The sequence below is a fragment of the Macrotis lagotis genome, chromosome 8, assembly GCF_037893015.1.
Source record: "Macrotis lagotis isolate mMagLag1 chromosome 8, bilby.v1.9.chrom.fasta, whole genome shotgun sequence".
Lineage (NCBI taxonomy): Eukaryota > Metazoa > Chordata > Mammalia > Peramelemorphia > Peramelidae > Macrotis > Macrotis lagotis.
Genome location: NC_133665.1, coordinates 104,876,321 through 104,894,164, shown reverse-complemented (window position 1 = coordinate 104,894,164; position 17,844 = coordinate 104,876,321). Strand labels below are relative to the sequence as shown.

The following is a 17,844-nucleotide window of genomic DNA, read 5'->3' as shown; positions in this document are numbered from 1 at the left end:
GACACAGAGTAAGAAACAGCATCAGGATGCCCCCAGCTTCCTCTCAGGCCTCAGCAGGAGCTGCAGTTCAGGGCCCAGGCTCATGGAGATGCAGAGTCAGTGACAACCAGGGTTGGGCCCAGGCCCAGCTGACTTGTTCGGGGGGGAATCTATTGCTTCCCCCAATCAGGACAGCAGCTCTAGGATTGGGGCTCCAAGGGCAGGCCCTGGCGCAGACCCCGACTGCCCTTCTGGCCTGGGCTTCTGCCCTTCCAGGGAGCAGGCTCCCGCCTGACCTCCTTCGGGGTCCCTCCCCCCCACCCCGCAGTCCCGGTCTGAAGGCAGGGAGTGTGTCTGCAGCTTTAACGTCCTCCACATTTCCCACTGTATACAAACACCGAAGTCACCCAGGGCCCGGTTTAAGGTGGACTGCGGGGAGCTGGGGGCCGGCGGCCCCCTGCTTGGAAGGGGCCTGCCCTGCCCCCGGGGCGCGCTCCCTGGAGGATGGGGCCCTCCCTTTCCCGGGGGAAGCCCGTCTCGGGGCAGGGCAGCCTGGGCCGCCCCGAGGGCAGGAGGGCCCCGCCTGGCCGAGGCCCCGGGCCACCTTAAGCAGGGATGCTGGTGCAGCCGAGGAGGAGGTAGTTTCCTAAGGATGGGAAGCCAGGGGGTAGGAAGGGCTGGGCCCCGCCGGGATGGCCCGGGTGAAGCCCCCAGGCCGGGGCGGCTCGGGGCCGGGGGCCGCCCGCCAGGCCTCGGGCCAAGGAGGCCGTGGGGAGCGGGGCGCCCCCGGGCCGGGCCGCAGCCCAGCCTCCTCCCCTCCTCTGGGGGCCCGCGCCCCGGCCCGGCTCCGGGGTGACCTCGGCCTTCCCCCAGGGCGGGGCGGGGCAGCCCTTTCCCCGCGGGGTCTGGGCCATCGGGGGCAGCCGCCGGCCCCCGGGTCCTCCCTCCCCCAGGCCTCCGCTCGGGCCTAGTCCAAGCCCTTCCGCAGGCTCCGCTCCCCGGGGCTCCCGGCCTTGGGGCCTCCACGCCCGGCCCGGGGCCCCCACCCGGAGGCTCTGGCCTCCCGCGGGGGCCGCCCCGAAGGCCTGGTCCGGGGAGAGGGCCGAGACCCCTGGGCCGGGCCGCCGCACCTCCCAGGGCGGGCCAAGCTCCGGGGCCGGGACTGCGGGGGAAACTGAGGCCGGGGGCGGGTCTGCCGGGGCGGCGGCGGCGGGGACGGGGCCGTCCGTCCGTCCGCCGCCCGAGGGGAGGCAGAGCGGGCAGGGGCAGAGGGTCGCGGCGGGTCACTCCAGCCTCGCCCCCCGCGGCGTCCCTCCGAGGACGCCCGGGGGCTGCAGCGGAACGCGTTCCCTTTAAGGCGGGCCGGGAGGCCCCGGCTAGTTCTCGCGGGATTTGCCACCTCCGTTCTCGCGAGAGAGGAGCTAGGCGCCCATTGGCTAGCGGTGTTGAATGTAAGATGGCGCCCAGGGAGCTGTGAGGGGAAAATCCTGTCGGTCTCGAAGCGGCGACGGTAGAGCAGGGGCCCGAGGCGGCACGGAGGGGCCCGTGGGCGGAGCGGCGGCGGCGGCACACGGTAAGGGCGGCGGCGCGGGCCAGGGGGGCTCCGGGGCCGCCGCGGCACGAGCGAGCGGGCCGGGAGGGCGCCGCCACCGACAGCACTACACAACGGCGGAGGGCGCTGGGGGAGCGGGCCGGGGCTGCCGGGCCCCGGAGGGCGCGGGGCGGCTCCGGGCAGCCGAGGAGACCCCCGAGCCTCCCGCGCGCCGCCGCGGCCCGGCCCCTGCCCCCGGCTCGGCCGCGGGGGCGCTGGTGCGGGGGGCCGCGCCGGCCAGCCTGGGCCTGGCCTCCGCGGTGGGGGAGGGAGGGGAGGGGGAGGGGAGGGGGAGGAGGGCGGGTGCGCGCGCGCGCGCAGAGCGGGTTCTGTGTCCCGCCGGCGCGCGCCTGGCCGCGCCGCCGTGCGGAGCGCGCGCGGGCCCGGGCCCGGGAGTGGGGGCGGGGGCCGGGCCTGGTTCTCCGCCCGGCGTGGGGGCGCGCCCGGGGGGAGGGGGCGGGGCGCGCCGCGGGCGCCGGGCTGTGGCCGCCGCGGAGGGCGGGGCGGGGCGCGGCGCGCCCGGGCCCAGGGCGACCCTTCCTGGCGGGGCGGCCGCGGCGGGCGCGAGCCCGAGCCGGAGCCGGGAGGGAGCCTCGCCCGGGTTGCGCAGGGAGGGGGCAGCGGGCACGCGCGGCGCCGGCCCGCCCCTCCCCTCCCCCGCCCCACGTCCCCGGGGCCCGGCCGGCCGGTGGTCAGCGTGACGCTGGCTCGGGCCCGGCCCCTTCGCGGCGGGGCCCGGGCGGGGCGGGGGCCTGGGGCCTCGCGGGCCCGGCGACCCGAGGGCTGATGCGCCGGGCGGAGCCAGCCCGAAGGCGCCTCCCGATCCGCCCCGAGCTCCGCAGCTTTTATTTCGGGCCTCGGTGGCTTGTTTTCGGTCGGACTCGCCCGCGGCCTGCCCGCGCCCCCCGCACGCTCCCGCGGCGCCGCGCTCTGCTGCCCCGACCCGGGAAGACTCACCGGAGCTCCCCCCGTCATCCTCCCCTCTGGCCCGAGGGCCGGAGGCTGCTCCAGCCGGAAGCTGGCCGCGACAAAACAGACAGCCTTTTCTGTAGAAATCTGGGAAAAGACTATTAAGGAATTAAAAATTCATTTTCAAAAAACTTAGTATTGTACGAATTACACTATTAAGCAGATCACAAGCAAATCCCACATTTTCTGAAAATTGAAATCCCATTCCTTTCCGCCTTTGTTGTATATTCTTTCTGCATTGCTTTCTTATGCTGGACTCTAGTTTGTCCACATGTTATTATGACCTCCAATGATTTGCCTGAGTGCTATGTTTTCCTGGACAGAAAGAATGTCACTAAATCTGTGTCTGAAAGCCTTGTCGATTTACGTTTTGTGGAAGAAATAAGAGGATTTTAGCAATAGTTGGAAAGAACTTAGGAATTTGGTAATAATGGAAACTTAATTTCCTACTACACTTTCATTTAAAATGTCAGGACATAAAAGGAGTCAGAATGGAAACAACTTACTTGTTTTTCAGAATGTTACATTAAGAGCTCAGGGCAACAATCTATATAAAACATGTTGATTGGGTGAATGTTCACATGCCTTGAGTATGTATGCCTATTAAAAAAATTACTTTTCCTTTTAAAAATTCAACAAACTATCTTGGGTATTTTCTGGAGCTATTAGATAGTAATTTCCGTTAACCTTAAGCAGGAAGAACTTTCATCTTTGTATCCCACAACAGGTTGTTGTCTGGCATAGGCTATATTCCTCTCTAAACGTAAAAAAATTGATGATGCTGCCAAGTTTCAGGATTATGATTCAGGAATTTTATAGATTATACCTAATTGATCAGCTAGATTGAATTTAAAACTGTTGACGTGCCAATAACTTCCAAGAGAGAATTGTCATAATTTTGCATAAATTTTAGGCTATGATTTGGTTAGGTGATGTAAAAATTATCAACCTTTGCATTAACCACAATCTGTACTTTCTCTCCCTTCCAGTTTTCTAAATATAGTATTAGATTATTTTAGCATAATACCAACATCTATCTCCTGCATAATTTCAAATAAAAGATAAGAGAGGCATCATGGACTAGCAGAACGTTGAGCTTTGAATTAGACCTGTGTTCAAATTCCAATTCTGCAAATGGCCAATGCTGGACAAATCTTTTATTTTTTTACAAGGCAATGGGATAACTTGCCCAAGGGAACAAATCTTCTAATCTTTCTGGTGATCATCTTGCTCATTTGTCAAAGGAGCATCCTGATTCATTCACTTCTACCTCACAGGGGTTTGATAAATGAGAAATTTGAGGTTTAGAAAGTTTATTCTTCCTGCTTGTCAATCTCAACAACTAGCGATACAAACTCTCAAATGATTTAATTTCCTTAAGTCTGCTAACTTGGGAAATTAAATCAATTGAGAGTTTATATCCCTGCTGTACACTGGACATTTCCTTGTTCTCTTCATGTGTCTGAATGATGGGGGGAGGGGGGAGTTGTTGTTTTTGCCAGAGATTTTCTATTTCATTGTCTCTTGGCCAAGGAGTGTACATTTAGGGCACCTAGCTTTTTTGTTCCTTAGAACATATTTGACCTAAGCTTTTCATAGTATTTTCACAGTGTCTAGGCTTGTATTTAATTTTTCCTTTCTCTTTTTCACATTGGAGGCTGCTTTCCTTTTCTAAAATAGATTGTATTGTGATTTATAAGCATGCGATTAAATGACTGTTTCATTATTTAAACTAGTATTGCATAATTGTAGGTAGACTTAATGAACTGTTAGGAAACCAATTTTAAATTCTTACTTTAAAACTTATTTTTTCAAAGTAGTTTTAGAATGAAAATGTTTCTGAGTCAGTGATTCTAGTAAAGTTTGAGAAATGACAGTGTATTATTTCCATCACAAATTCCAGAGTCTGGGGCTTTGTCTTACACTTTGAACAAATAGCTTATTGGTTGGTTGGAAGTGATTCAGTTAGAACAAATGCATTACTTGCTAAAATGAAACTGGATTTTGATGCATCTCTATATGAAGAAAAGTTGATTTTGAATTGGTTTCAGTTAAGTTGTAGGTCATAAATTGGGAGTACTACATTGAGCCTCAAAGTATGATTGTTGTTGTATTCCAGGAAAGAAGCTTTTCTAATAATGAATTGAGGAGGTATATGTGGGTTCACTAGAAAACACTAAATGAAACTTTTGTCCAGTTATTTTAAAGTACTCACTGTGGATTAAGCCCTGTATTTGGAGCTCTTAAAAGGATATTAGAGGGGCATCTAGGTGGTGCAGTGGATGAAGCACCAGCCCTGGAGTCAGGAGTACCTGGGTTCAAATCCGGTCTCAGACACTTAATAATTACCTAGCTGTGTGGCCTTGGGCAAGCCACTTAACCCCATCTGCCTTGCAAAAACCTTAAAAAAAAGGATATTAGAGATGTAAAAGATCTTGTGAAGGACTAGAATAATCTAATTAGAAAGGAGAGATATATACTTTTGTAAGAACTTGAGAAAGCTCACAAAGAGCATGGAAAAATTCAGATTAAGTGCATGTTATCCTAAGAGAGTAAATAACCTACAAAAATGAGCTTATTTTTAAATTGAGATAAATATATGACCATTGGTAGATTCTTAAGTTCTAGGTCACAATAGCAGATGGGTGAAGAAAGAGAAAGAAGGTAAGTGTGAACAGCAATACTGAGAAGATTGTGGATTTGATCATATTTCCCCTTTTAAAAAGTTGACCATTTGATAAATCTGCTGTTAGAAAGTACTTGGAAGAGAAGAAGTAACAGGAGAAATCTCTTGGCAGATTGATGATGGACGAGAACTGCTGAATGTGGTATACATTTGCAGACATGATAAAAATGTTCATATATTTTGCTTGACTATGCTAATTTGTTACCTTGAGTGTCTTTTATTAGTACTGGAATAATTAGTGAACTGTAATAGAGATATATCATTTAAAAATACACAGAAGATACAAAAAGCAATTTTGTTACTCCTTTTAAACTTTAATATGCACTTTTCAAAGTATACATTTGATAGAAAGTAAGCTCCTTAAGAGATGGGATTATTTAAGGATCCCCAGTGTCTAGCACATATTAGGCACCTAATAAATGATGTTTTATTTTTTAAACTATGTAACAGAAGTTCACAATTTTTTGTAAGCCTCTTTTTCTTTGTATGACAAATAGTTTCTTTTTTTGAATAATTACTTTCATAGTAAAAGAAAGGGATAATACGAAGAACTCTGAACTCCTTGAGAATAATATTCTAAGAAGCAGCTAGGTAGCACAGTAGATAGAGCACTGACCCTGGAGTCAAGAGGACCTGAGTTCAAATCCAGCCTCAGACATGTAATTACCTAGCTGTGTGACTTTGAGCAAGTCATTTAACCCCATTGCCTTGCCAAAAAAAAAGAATAATATTCAACATTCAGAAAGTAAACTGCTTATTTATTATTTGCTGCAGCAACTTTGGCAAGTAGCCAGATACTTAGAGGGAATGAAATTAGCCTGTATAATAGTAGAAACAACAAAATTGACAGCCTTTGTGGAAGGAAGTCAAAGTAGTAGGATATGCCCTTATTTTCCATTGTAGAACTTATGAGGCTTAGTAAATGTACGATAAATGTGACTCATTATAAAAGCACAGAATTTCAGACTGAAGAATTTTCATCAGATACCTAGGCAAGCTGATATCTCAACAAAAGAATACCTACGGCAAACACCCTTTTAGCTCTTCTTTCCTGGAATCCACCAAAAGCCTCTCTAGGACCATATCCAGAATTCATTGTAGTCAACACCACCACCAGCAAATTGACAGAAAAGGAAGACTGCGTCTGGACATGGCATAACTGACAAATGGTCATGCATTCTTTGAAGACTTCCCATGAGGGGTGATCCACTGATCTAGGACTGTCCATTCTGTTCTGGGTTAGCTCTAATTTATAGATATCCCTAGGAAATCAATCTTTGCCTCATCTTTGTAACAACTCTAAATTCTTACATATGGTACTAAGCAGAACAAATCTAATCCCTCTTCCACAGAGTTGCCCTTCAAATATTTGGAGACAGATATGTTATCTCTGAGTTTTTTTCTAGTCCGTCTATATTCTAAGTTTCTTTCAATCATTTTTCATATAACCCGATTTTAAGGTCCTTTTACATTCTGGTTTTCTTATCCAAACAATTTTTTTTTTTTAGATTTTTGCAAGGCAAACGAGGTTAAGTGGCTTGCCCAAGGCCACACAGCTAGGTAATTATTATTAAGTGTCTGAGGGCAGATTTGAACTCAGGTACTTCTGACTCCAGGGCCTGTGCTTTATCCACCGCTACCTAGCCACCCCTTCCAAACAATTTCTAAATGATAGTGCTGAATACTAAATACCAGGAGAAAGTTCAGTGTCACTGGCACTTGATTTTTTTCTGAAAACTGTGCCTCTCTATAGTAACAACTTCACGTGAGTTCTTTAACTGTCAAATCACATTGTGAACCCATTGTTAGTTTTCAGGACCCTGTGTTCCCCTTTCATACAAATTGTTGTCTAGCCATATATTTCTTATATTTGATACCTGTAATGTTGACTTTTTGAGCCCATGAATAAGACTTTACATTTATCCTTCATCTTATTAAATTCAACTCAGTGCTTCTAGTCAATAGGTTTTTTTTTTGAGGGGGGAGGGTATTCAATGTTAGGTATCCTACTCATATTTGAGTCATCTGGAGATTTGATAATTATGCCATTTATACCAGGAGTTGGCAAAACTGACTTAGGGACTAATTCATTCTGTTGCCTGTTTTTGTACATTGTCTGTGACTGCTTTCCTGGTACAATGGCAGAGTTGAGTAATTGTGACTGAGACTACAAATAATGCTCTCATCCCTTCCAACAACTCCTTGCTGCACTAAAAATTTCAGTGATTAAAATAAAAAATTTTTCATTGATTGCACTTACATGTTTTCCTTGTCAAGTATATCCTTTTACTGTGTAATTTTAATTATTTTATTATTGGCATATATCCATCATATCAAAACGAGGAAAGAACTTGCGTTGTTTTTCCTCCTAAGCTCAGAGTCAATTGAAATTTTTTTGAGACTACTCTCAGCCATTGTTATTGAACTGAATGACTAGCTTCTGCTGCAGTTAATATTTCTTTGTGGATTCAGCATGAAATTACAAGGCAAAATGGTGCTTATAGGTAAAACTTATATCATGGCAAAATTAATTCAATGACAATTAAGGTTGCTTAAGTCACAAATAATCTCAAACTCTACATTATGTACTTCCTAGCTTGTCAAAAATTAAAACAAGGGAATTGTAAGTAGATTTTTTTTCTGAGCTCAAACTACTGTTCCAGCAGTTTTTTGGATCTCAGTGCAAATGCCAAAGAAATTATTTAATTGTGTAGTTGAGGAGCCATTTAACTTTTTTTTTTTAGGTTTTTGCAAGGCAATGGGGTTAAGTGGCTTGCCCAAGGCTACACAGCTATGTAATTAAGTGTCTGAGGCCAGATTTGAACTCAGGTACTTCTGACTCCAGGGCTGGGCTCTATCCACTGTGCCACCTAGCTGCCCCCTCATGTGACTTTGAATTGGAAATAATTATACTATAATGACCTGCTAATAATAAAATATTAAGAATCTGATAGAATTCTATAAATGCTTTCCAAGTGATAAACATGCTCAATTAAAATCATTTGCTCATGGATTAATAACACTTTTGCAGAACCTATGTGCATTTTCAAGACTGAAACAGTAAAATCTCCTTAAAAATCAGCCTTAATGGATGAACACTTGGAATTAATTTTGTTCATATGGAATACTAAACTTAAAGCCAGTTAAGCTAAAAATTATTTACCTCCCCAAAAAAGTTCCATTCTCATTATTAGACCTGTATTACCAAAAAACCCAAAATATTCAAATCTTATTATATTTTAAATAATATCAGTAAAGAAATTTGTGGACTTTTACTTGTAACTCTTTTAGTTTTTTGCAAGGCAAACAGGGTTAAGTGACTTGCCAAAGGCCACACAGCTAGGTAATTATTAAGTGTCTGAGACTGGATTTGAACCCAGGTACTCCGGACTCCAGGGCCGGTGCTTTATCCGCTACCCAACCTAGCCGCCCCTACTTGTAACTCTTAAACAAAGTGGTCTATAAAGCCTAAAATAGGTTCTATTTGCCTCACAGAAAGTTTGTCAACTCCTGATGTATTCCTTTAAGTCACAATCAATTAAAGTGTTAAAAAGAAGGGAATAGCAGAAATGGTATAGTAGGATGAAATAGTGTAGCTGAACTTTGCCCCACAATTACTTCCCCCAAATCCAGAAAATTCATCAGACCAAATCCTGAACAGGAAATGTAAAAAAAACAAAACCCAAAAACCAAAATAGTAAATTTTCTCTCAGGTAACACAAGGAGACAGACAGGTCTGTGAACACTGAGATAAATGAGATTTAGCTTATCTGTACCCTCCCTGCTACAGAAAGAGTATTTAGATTTGTCAGAGAAGGGCTTGACTTTGTGCTGGTACCAAGAAAAGGTGCTAAGTAGCAGCTCTGTCATTCATTACCCAATTTGGACTAAATAGGGGATATTCATTTGAGGGTGGCAGGCTAGGGCAAAGATCATCTCAGACCCTAGGCTATAATCTGAAAAAAGAGCAAGTATGGAGGTAATGAAGTAGCCCTGAGCCTAGAAGTGAAGTCTTCATTTCAGCTTCTAGATCAGTCTGAAATCTATATCTGTGAAGCAGCAAGAACTGTCGTAGCTGACTAATAATGACCAAGTTCAGAGCAATCTATTGAAACTCCTGGTCAAACCCATAGGCCTCATGCTCATTTCCTTAACTGGGTTAGAAACTTATATAGCTCAGACTGAAATTGGGGAAACCAGATAATTAGATTTTACCAAGGATCAGAGCACTTTGGAATACTGAAACCACTTGCACGTCTCCAGCTTAACTTGCCCCTGAGATCCTGGAATGGCAACACTCAATACCCTGTGAAAGTTATAGCAGTACTCTTGAGGACAAAGAACAACTAAATACAGCCCCAACCATTTCTTTTTTTTTTTATTATTTGTTTTTCTCATTTTGTACAAATGTTTTTTTACATTAATAAAATATTCTTGTTTACAAGTAAACAAAATACCCCTCCCCCCATGAATATAGATAGACTTGCTTGGGCAAAAAAAAGTAAAGGGGAGAGAAAAAAATTAAAATTAAAAAAATAATAGTAATAATTGTAGGTATGGCCAGGTGGTGCAATGGACAAAGCACCAGCCCTGGAGCCACGAGCACCCGAGTCCATATCCAGCCTCGGAAACCCAGTAATCACCCAGCCATGTGACATGCAAGCCACCCAATCCCCACTGCCCTGCAAAAACCAAAAAGGAGGGGAAAAAAAGACCCAAAATAAAATAAAATAGTAATAATAGTAGGGGTGGCTGGGTGGCAGACAGAGCATTGGCTCTTGAGCCAGGAGCACCTGGGTCCAAATCCGGCCCCAGGCAGGCCACCCAGCCCCACTTGCCCTGCACCCTCCCCCAAATAATAATAACAAAAAATGTGCTTCAATCTTTGTTCCAACACCAACAACTCTGTCATGGGTGGATCACATTCTTTATGATAAGTCCATCACAAAAGTTACTTCCATATTTTTCCAACTTTGCCATTGCTGATTGCAACTCCCTCTTTTCTTATTTCTCCACTACCATGTACTATATTTTCTCTCTCCTTTCATTCTGACTCTGCTGTAGGGTCGCTGAGTGGTGCAGCAGACAGATCCCTGGTCCTGGGGCCAAGAAGCCCTGAGCCCCCCTACCACCCCTTAGGCCCAGAATCCACCTGGCCCTATGGTCCTGGGCAGGCCTTCCAATCCCAGCCCCTTGCAAGAAGTAAAAAAGAAAATGTGTTATATCTGACCACTCTCCCCCCATGGTCCATCCTCTCCTCCTTTATTCACATCCCCACCCCTTCCCCCTGCTCCCCCCTCCTTCTTACTCCAGATGTCTATACCCCATTGAGTATATTTGCTGTTTCCTCTCCTAGCCATCTCTGATAAGAGCAAAGGTTCCTTCATTCCCCCTTGCCTCCCCCCTTCCATATCATTGCAGTAGCTCATTGTAATAAAAAAAAATCTTATTATGTGAAATATCTTGGACTGTTCCCCCTCTCCTTTTTCTTTCTCCCATTCCATTTCCCTTTTTTCTATTGACTTCATTTTTACACCATATTTTATCTTCGAATTCAGCTTTCTCCTGTGCTTCAACTATAAAAGCTCCCTCTACCTGCTCTATTAACTGAGCAGGTTCATATGAATATTATCAGTGTCATTTTTCTATACATGCAGTTCATCCTCATTAAGTCCCTCATATCCCCCCCCCTCCTCCAATCTCCATGCTTCACCTGAGTCCTGTATCTGAAGATCAAACCTTCTGTTCAGCTCTGGCCATTCCAACAGGAACATTTGAAATTCCCCTGGTTCATTGAAAGTCCATCTTTTTCCCTGGAAGAGGACATTCAGCCTTGCTGGGTAGTTCATTCTTTGCTGCATTCTAAGCTCTTTTGCCTTCCGGTATATTGTATTCCAAGCCCTACAGCTTCCACTGTAGTTGCTGCTAAGTCCTGTGTGATCCTGACTGCAGCTCCACAATATTTGAACTGTGTCCTTCTGGCTGCTTGTAATATTTTCTCTTTGACTTGGGAGTTCTGGAACTTGGCTATAATATTCCTAGGGGTTGGTTTTTTGGGATCTCTTTCTTGGGGGGGATCAGTGGATTCTCTCCATTTCTATTTTGCCCTCTGCTTCTAGAGTATCAGGCCAATTTTCCTGTAGTAATTCTTTGAAAATGTTGTCAAGGCTCTTTTCCTGATCATGACTTTCAGGTATTCCAATAATTTTTAAATTATCTTTCCTAAGTCTGTTTTCCTTATCAGTTGTTTTTTCAATGAGATATTTCACATTTTCTTCTAATTTTTCATTTTTTTGGTTTTGAAGTATTGATTCCTGATTTCTGGTAAATTCATCAATCTCCCTGAATTTTATTCTTTGTCTGAAGGATTTGTTCTCCTCAGAGAGTTTTCTTATCTCTTTCCATCTGTCCAACTTTGCTTTTTAAGGCATTCTTCTCCTCAGTAACTTTTTGAATTGTTTTATCCATTTGACCTAAGCTGGTTTTTAGCATGCTATTTTCTTCAGCATTTTTTTGGATTTCCTTGACTAAACTGCTGACTTCATTTTCATGTTTTTCCTGCATCTCTCTCCTTTCTTTTCCCAGTTTTTCTTCCAACTTCCTCATTTGATTTTCAGTCTTTTTTGAGCTCTATCATAGCCTGAGCCCAATTTATGTTTTTCTTGGAGTCTTTAGATGCAGGAGCTTGTGCTTCCTCATCTTCAGACTGAGTATTTTGATCCTTCTTGGGCTCATTTGCAAAATATTTCTCAATAGTCTTCCTCTTATTTCTCTGCTTGCTCACTTTCCCAGCCTGGGCTTGGTTTTGGGGTGCTTCCTGAGCTTTTGGGACACAAGGGTCTCAGTGTGTGAGGCTCTGTCCTCCCTTCTGGTTTGTGAATGACCATAAGTGCCCCCCTCTGCCGGGGGGGGGGGGGCCTAGACTAGGATCAGGATCTGAATGTGGTCAGAGCCCCAGAGTCCTGTTCCAGGGGCAGAGGACAGAGCTCTGCAGTCTCTCCCTCTCTCTCTTCACTCCCCTCCCTCAGCTCAATGGGCTCATGCCCTGCGGGCTCCTGCTTACTGGCTCCGCCTGCTTCTGGTTCTGGATCTGGGCCAAGAGGACAGACCAAGCTGCTAGCTGTGTGCCCTGAGGGCTGCTCTCCTTGCTCTGGCAGAGGTCCTCCGCTGTTCCCCCACTTTGTGCCCGGTGCTCCCTGGGGTGCAGCTCAGGAGATTCCCCCACTGCTGTGAGCCACGGCTTCCAGTGCCCTGGGGGAGCCCCTCTGGCTGGCCGCCCCTCCGACCCGGGGTAGCAGATCCTTTCTGCTCTTTTCCAGGTTACCTTGAGTAGGAGAACTGCCTCGCTGGGTCCCTTTGTGGGTTCTGTCTCTCGAAAGTTTAGTTAGAGTCCTTAGCTCATGAGTTTTATCAGAGAGCTCCTAAGATTTGATCCCTTCTTGTCGCCATCTTGGCTCCACCTCCCTCAACCATTTCTTCCACAAAAGTGCCTAAACCTAAGAAAAGTTGAAAGTAAGGCAAACAAAAGGACTCCCATCATAAAGAGCTATTGTGACAAAAATTCTCAGGACACACAAACCCAGAAAAGAATGACTCCATAACTTCTACAAGCAAAATCTTAAGTCAAAACATAACTTGGGCAACAGTTTAAGTAGAATTTCTGTTTTATTAACTTTTTAATTTACATCTTAATTTATTTATACATTACTAAAATAGTCTTGTAAGAATAAGCATAATCCCACCCTCAAAAAAAATTCAAAAAACCTCATGAGAAATAAAGTGAAAGAAAGAAAAAAAACTGTGCTTCAGTCTGTATGCCAGTACCATCATCTCTGTCTCTGGGATGGATTGCATTCTTTTTCATAAGTCCATTAGAGAAGTTACTTCCATATTTTTCCACAGTTGCTGTTGCTGATTGTCCTTCCCTCCATTCCTTCTCACTACCATCTATTATATTTTTCTCTCTCCTTTCACTCTGTCCCTCTTCAGAAGTGTTCTGTGGGGCAGCCAAGTGGCACAGTGGACAGAGCACTGGCCCTGGGGCCAAGAGGCCTTGAGCCTGCCTCCCACCCCAGAGACCCAGCAACCATCCAGCCCTCTGGTCCTGGACAGGTCACCCAATCCCACCACCTTGTAAAATGTAAAAAAATAAAATGTGTTATAGCTGACTCTATCTTCTTCCATGATCTACCCTGTCCTCTTTCACCTACATCCCTCCTCTCCTCTCCCATCCCCTTTCACTCCCTTTTTCTTCTAGATTTCTTTTTTTTTTTTTGGCAAGGCAATGGGGTTAAGTGGCTTGCCCAAGACCACACAACTAGGTAATTATTAAGTGTCTGAGGCCAGATTTGAACTCAGGTACTCCTGACTCCAAGGCTGGTGTTCTATCCAATGTGCCATCTAGCTGCCCCCTTCTAGATTTCTATACCTTATGAAGTATGTATGTTGTTTTCTTTCAAGCAATTTCCTAATGAGAATGAAGGCTCCCTTATTCCCCCCCTCACATTCCCCCCTTTCATACCATTGCAAAAGCTATTTCTTGACTCTTTTTACATGAAGTATCTTAATCTATTCTACTTCTCCTTCCCTTTCTCCCAGTACATTTCCTTTTCACTCATTGACCCCATTTTTACAGTATATTATACCTTCAAATTTGGCTCTCTCCTGTGCTTTGCCTATAAAAGCTCCTTCTAATTGCTCTAATAACCAAAGTAATTGTCTTTGGTTAGGTTCCTTTTTTGTTTGTTTGTTTACTCATTTCCCCAACCTGTGCTCTAGTTTGAGGGTGCTTCTTGAGCTTTTGAATATTATTGGGACACCGCCATAAGGACCTCAATTCCTTCAAGGTCTTATGAAAGGCTCTGACTGCTCCTCTGGCCTATGTTTTGGTCTGTGGATGACCCCAAATAAACAAACAAATAAATAAATAAATGTGAGTATTAGACTACAGTACCATCTTCCCATGCAGGAATTAACGCAGTTCATAATTATTGAATCCCTCATAATTTGCCCTTCCCATCCGCTCTCTATATGCTTTACCTAAGTCCTGTACTTTAAGATCAAACTTTCTGTTCAGCTCTGGCTATTTCAACAGGAACATTTGAAATTCCCCTGTTTTGTTGAAAGTTCACCTTTTCTCCTAGAAGAGGATGTTCAGTTATGCTGGGTATTTGATTCTCGGTTGCATTCCAAGTTCTTTTGCCTTCTGGGATATTATATTCCAATCCCTTAATGTGGATGCTGCTAATTCCTGCGTAATGCAGACTGTAGTTCCACGATATTTGAATTGTTTCCTTCTGGCTACTTGTAATATTTTCTATTTGACTTGGGAGTTCTGGAATTTGGCTATAATATTCCTGGAGGCTTAATTTTTTTTGGAGCTCTTTCAGGAGGAGATCAGTGGATTCTCTCAATTTCTATCTTGCCCTTTGCCCTCTGCTTTCAGAATATCAGGGCAATAAGTTTTTGTAAGGCAATGAGGTTAAGTGGTTTGCTCAAGACCATACAGCTAGGCAATTATTAAGTGTCTGAGGTTGGATTTGAACTCAGGTACTTCTGACTCCTGGGCTGGTGCTCTATCTACTGCTCCACCTAGCCATCCCCCTGATCCTGGCTTTCAGGTAACCCAATAATTTTTAAATTGTCTCTCCTGAATCTGTTTACAGATCTTGTTTTTTTTTTTTCCAATGAGGTGTTTCACATTTTCTTCTAACTTTTCACTCTTTTGGTATTGTGTTAGTTTTTCCTGATTCCTTGAAAAGTCATCAGCTTCTTTTATCTCCATTCTACATTTAAGGAGTTGTTTTCTTCAGAGAGCTTTCTTGTCTCCTTTTCCATTTGGCCAATTCTGCTTTTTAAGGTATTTAACATTTTGGACTGCTTTTTCCATTTGACCTAAACTGGTTTTTAACATGTTATTTTCTTTTGCATTTTTTGGATCTCCTTCACCAAGCTGCTGACCTGGTTTTCATATTTTTCCTGCATCTCTCTCATTTCTCTTCCCAATTTTTCTTCTACATCCCTCACTTGATTTTCAAAATCTTTTTTTAAGATCTGCCACAGCTTGGAGGCTTTAGATGCAGAAGCTTGGACTTTGTCATCTTCTGAATTTGTGTTAGGATCCTCCAAGGAACCAAAGTTATTGTCTATGGTTAGGTTCCTTTTTTTTTTTTTTTTGTTTACTCATTTCCCCAACCTGTGCCCTGATTTGAGGGTCCTTCTTGAGCTTTTGAATATTATTGGGACACCCCCAAAAGGACCTCAGTTCCTTCGAGGTCTTATGAGAGGTTCTGACTGCTCCCCTGGCCTGTGTTTTGGTCTGTGGATGACCGCAAGCATACCCCCTCTGCCTTGCAGCTGTGAGGAGGGTCCCTGCTCCGCTATGGCAGTATGGGAGCTCAGATTGTGACCAGGGTCTATATATGGACAAAGCATCAGAGTCCTATTCCAGGGACAGAGGAGAGACCTTGACAGTCTCTCCCCCCCCCCCCCCCCCCCCCACACACACACAGCCTTACCTTACATGGGCTAAGTGCTCTGGGAGCTGCTGTGCGGCTCTGTGGGCTTGCTTCTATTTCCTGGGATCTGGGCTGTGCTGAGGGCCAAGTTGGCCTGGGCTTTCTGCTCACTCTGACAGAGGTTTCCCTGCTGATCTTTGAAGTTGTGCTTGATAGTCCCTGGGTTAACAGATCAGGAAACTGCTTCTGCTGCCAGGAGCTGTGGCTCCCAGGGATCCAGGTGCCTCACAGGCTGTTCCCAGAAGGCTGGAGCTCCTTTGCTCTGGTCTGGTGATCCCAGCTGTGCTTTTGCCCCCTCTAACCCTGTGGAACAGAGCCTTCCCACGATCTTCCAGGTTACCCTGGGCTGGAGAACTGCCTCCTTGGATCTTTCTGTGGGTTTTGTCTCAAGAAAATTTAGAGTCATAATCCCAAGGTTTTTGAAATATTTTGGAGAGAGCTCCTAGGAAAGGCTGTTCTCATGCTGCTATCTTGACTCCACCTCTCTCCACTAGAATTTCTAGAAGAGATTTGTTGCTGGGTTGTGTTTTTTAAGGGGGGGGTAAGATTTCATAAATGAATTAAGTTGGATGAATGAATTGGACAGCTTTGTTTAAGAGTTAGATTAAAAACATCACCCAAGCAACATACTCCTTAAAAAGTAGTATGAATTAGAAAGGAGGATATTGATTCCCGGAGACAATAAGAAGCATTAAAATCCAGGAGACAGAAAAAAAATTGAAAGTACATAAAAGATATCAAAAACAACTTTCTTGGGAAACAGTAAAGAAAGATAATTTTAAAATCATTGAACTACTACACGAGTGTTGTTCAGATGTTGCAGTTGTATATGACTCTGTGACCCCATTTGAGGTTTTCTTGGCAAAGATACATGAAGTAGTTTGCCATTTCTACCAGAAAGCCATGACCAGAAAAGAACCTAGACATTGTACTTCAAGAAAATAAAACTGCACAAATCTCTCCACTTAGAAATAAATGGCAAAATAAAAGTAGGAAAAATCACCTATCAGGAGCAGCTAGGTGGCACAGTGGATAGAGCAGCGGCCCTGGAGTCAGGAGTGCCTGAGTTCAAATCCTACCTCAGATACTTAATAATTACCTAGCTGTGTGGCCTTGGGCAAACCACCTAACCCCATTTGCCTTGCAAAAACCTAAAAAAAAAAATTAAAAAAAAAAGACTTCACGGCCACCACCTCTTGGAATATGACGTTACAGAAGGCTAAAGATATACTTACAACCACAAATATATTATCTAGCAAAACTGAGTATGGTTCTAAAGAGGAAAAAAAATGGATCTTTAGTTAAATAGAGGACTTCTAAGCATTCCTGACAAAAAGACCAGAGCTGCCTAGAAACTTTGAAATACAAACATGAAAGTTCTGAGAGACATAAAAAGATAAATGAGTGAGCAACCATAAGGGACTAAACAAAGATGAACTATTTACATTCTAATATGGGGAGATTATACACTAATTAGGTGTTAAATAAGGAATCTAATAAAATTTTGAATATTTTAGAAAGGAAGCGGACAAAGAATATATTCTATAGAAAGAAAAGGTGGGGAACGCTAACTCAGGTAATTTGAATGCAAATACAAGACTATGTAAATAAGGAGGAATGGTTGATGAGAGTAGACAACACTTTTATCTTAATATTATTTTATTTTTTCCAATTTCATATATAGTTTTGAACATTAATTTTAGTAAAATTTTGAGTTCGAGATTTTTTTCCTTCCCATCCACCCAAGACAAGTAAGCAATCTATTACAGGTTATACATGTACAATTATGTTAAACAAATTTTCATGTTAGTCATGTTGTGAAATAACAATCAGAAAAAATGGGAAACTACAAGAAAAAAAAACAGAAGCAAAAAAGTGAAAGTAATATGCTTTGATCTGTATTCAGATTCTGTAGTTCTTTCTCTGGATGTGGAGGGGATTTTACATCATGAGTCTTTTAGAATTGTCTTTGATCACTGAGAACAGCTAAGTCTCATCATACAATGTTACTGTGTACAATGTTCTTCTGGTTTTGTTCACTTCATTTAACATCAGTTCATGTAAGGCTTTCCAAGTTTCAGAAATACATTTTCCTCTAAAGG

The 17,844-nt window shown here is 44.5% G+C and overlaps 1 protein-coding gene across 1 annotated transcript in view; it reads left to right on the top strand.

Moving 5' to 3' along the window:
• Window positions 1-1,392: 1,392 nt before the first annotated feature.
• QRICH1 (glutamine rich 1) overlaps window positions 1,393-17,844 on the top strand; it is a 77,647-nt gene continuing 61,195 nt past the window's right edge. The window contains exon 1 of the mRNA XM_074197913.1: window positions 1,393-1,552. The gene's annotated coding sequence lies outside the window, so the exon portion shown is untranslated. The remainder of the gene's footprint in view (window positions 1,553-17,844) is intronic.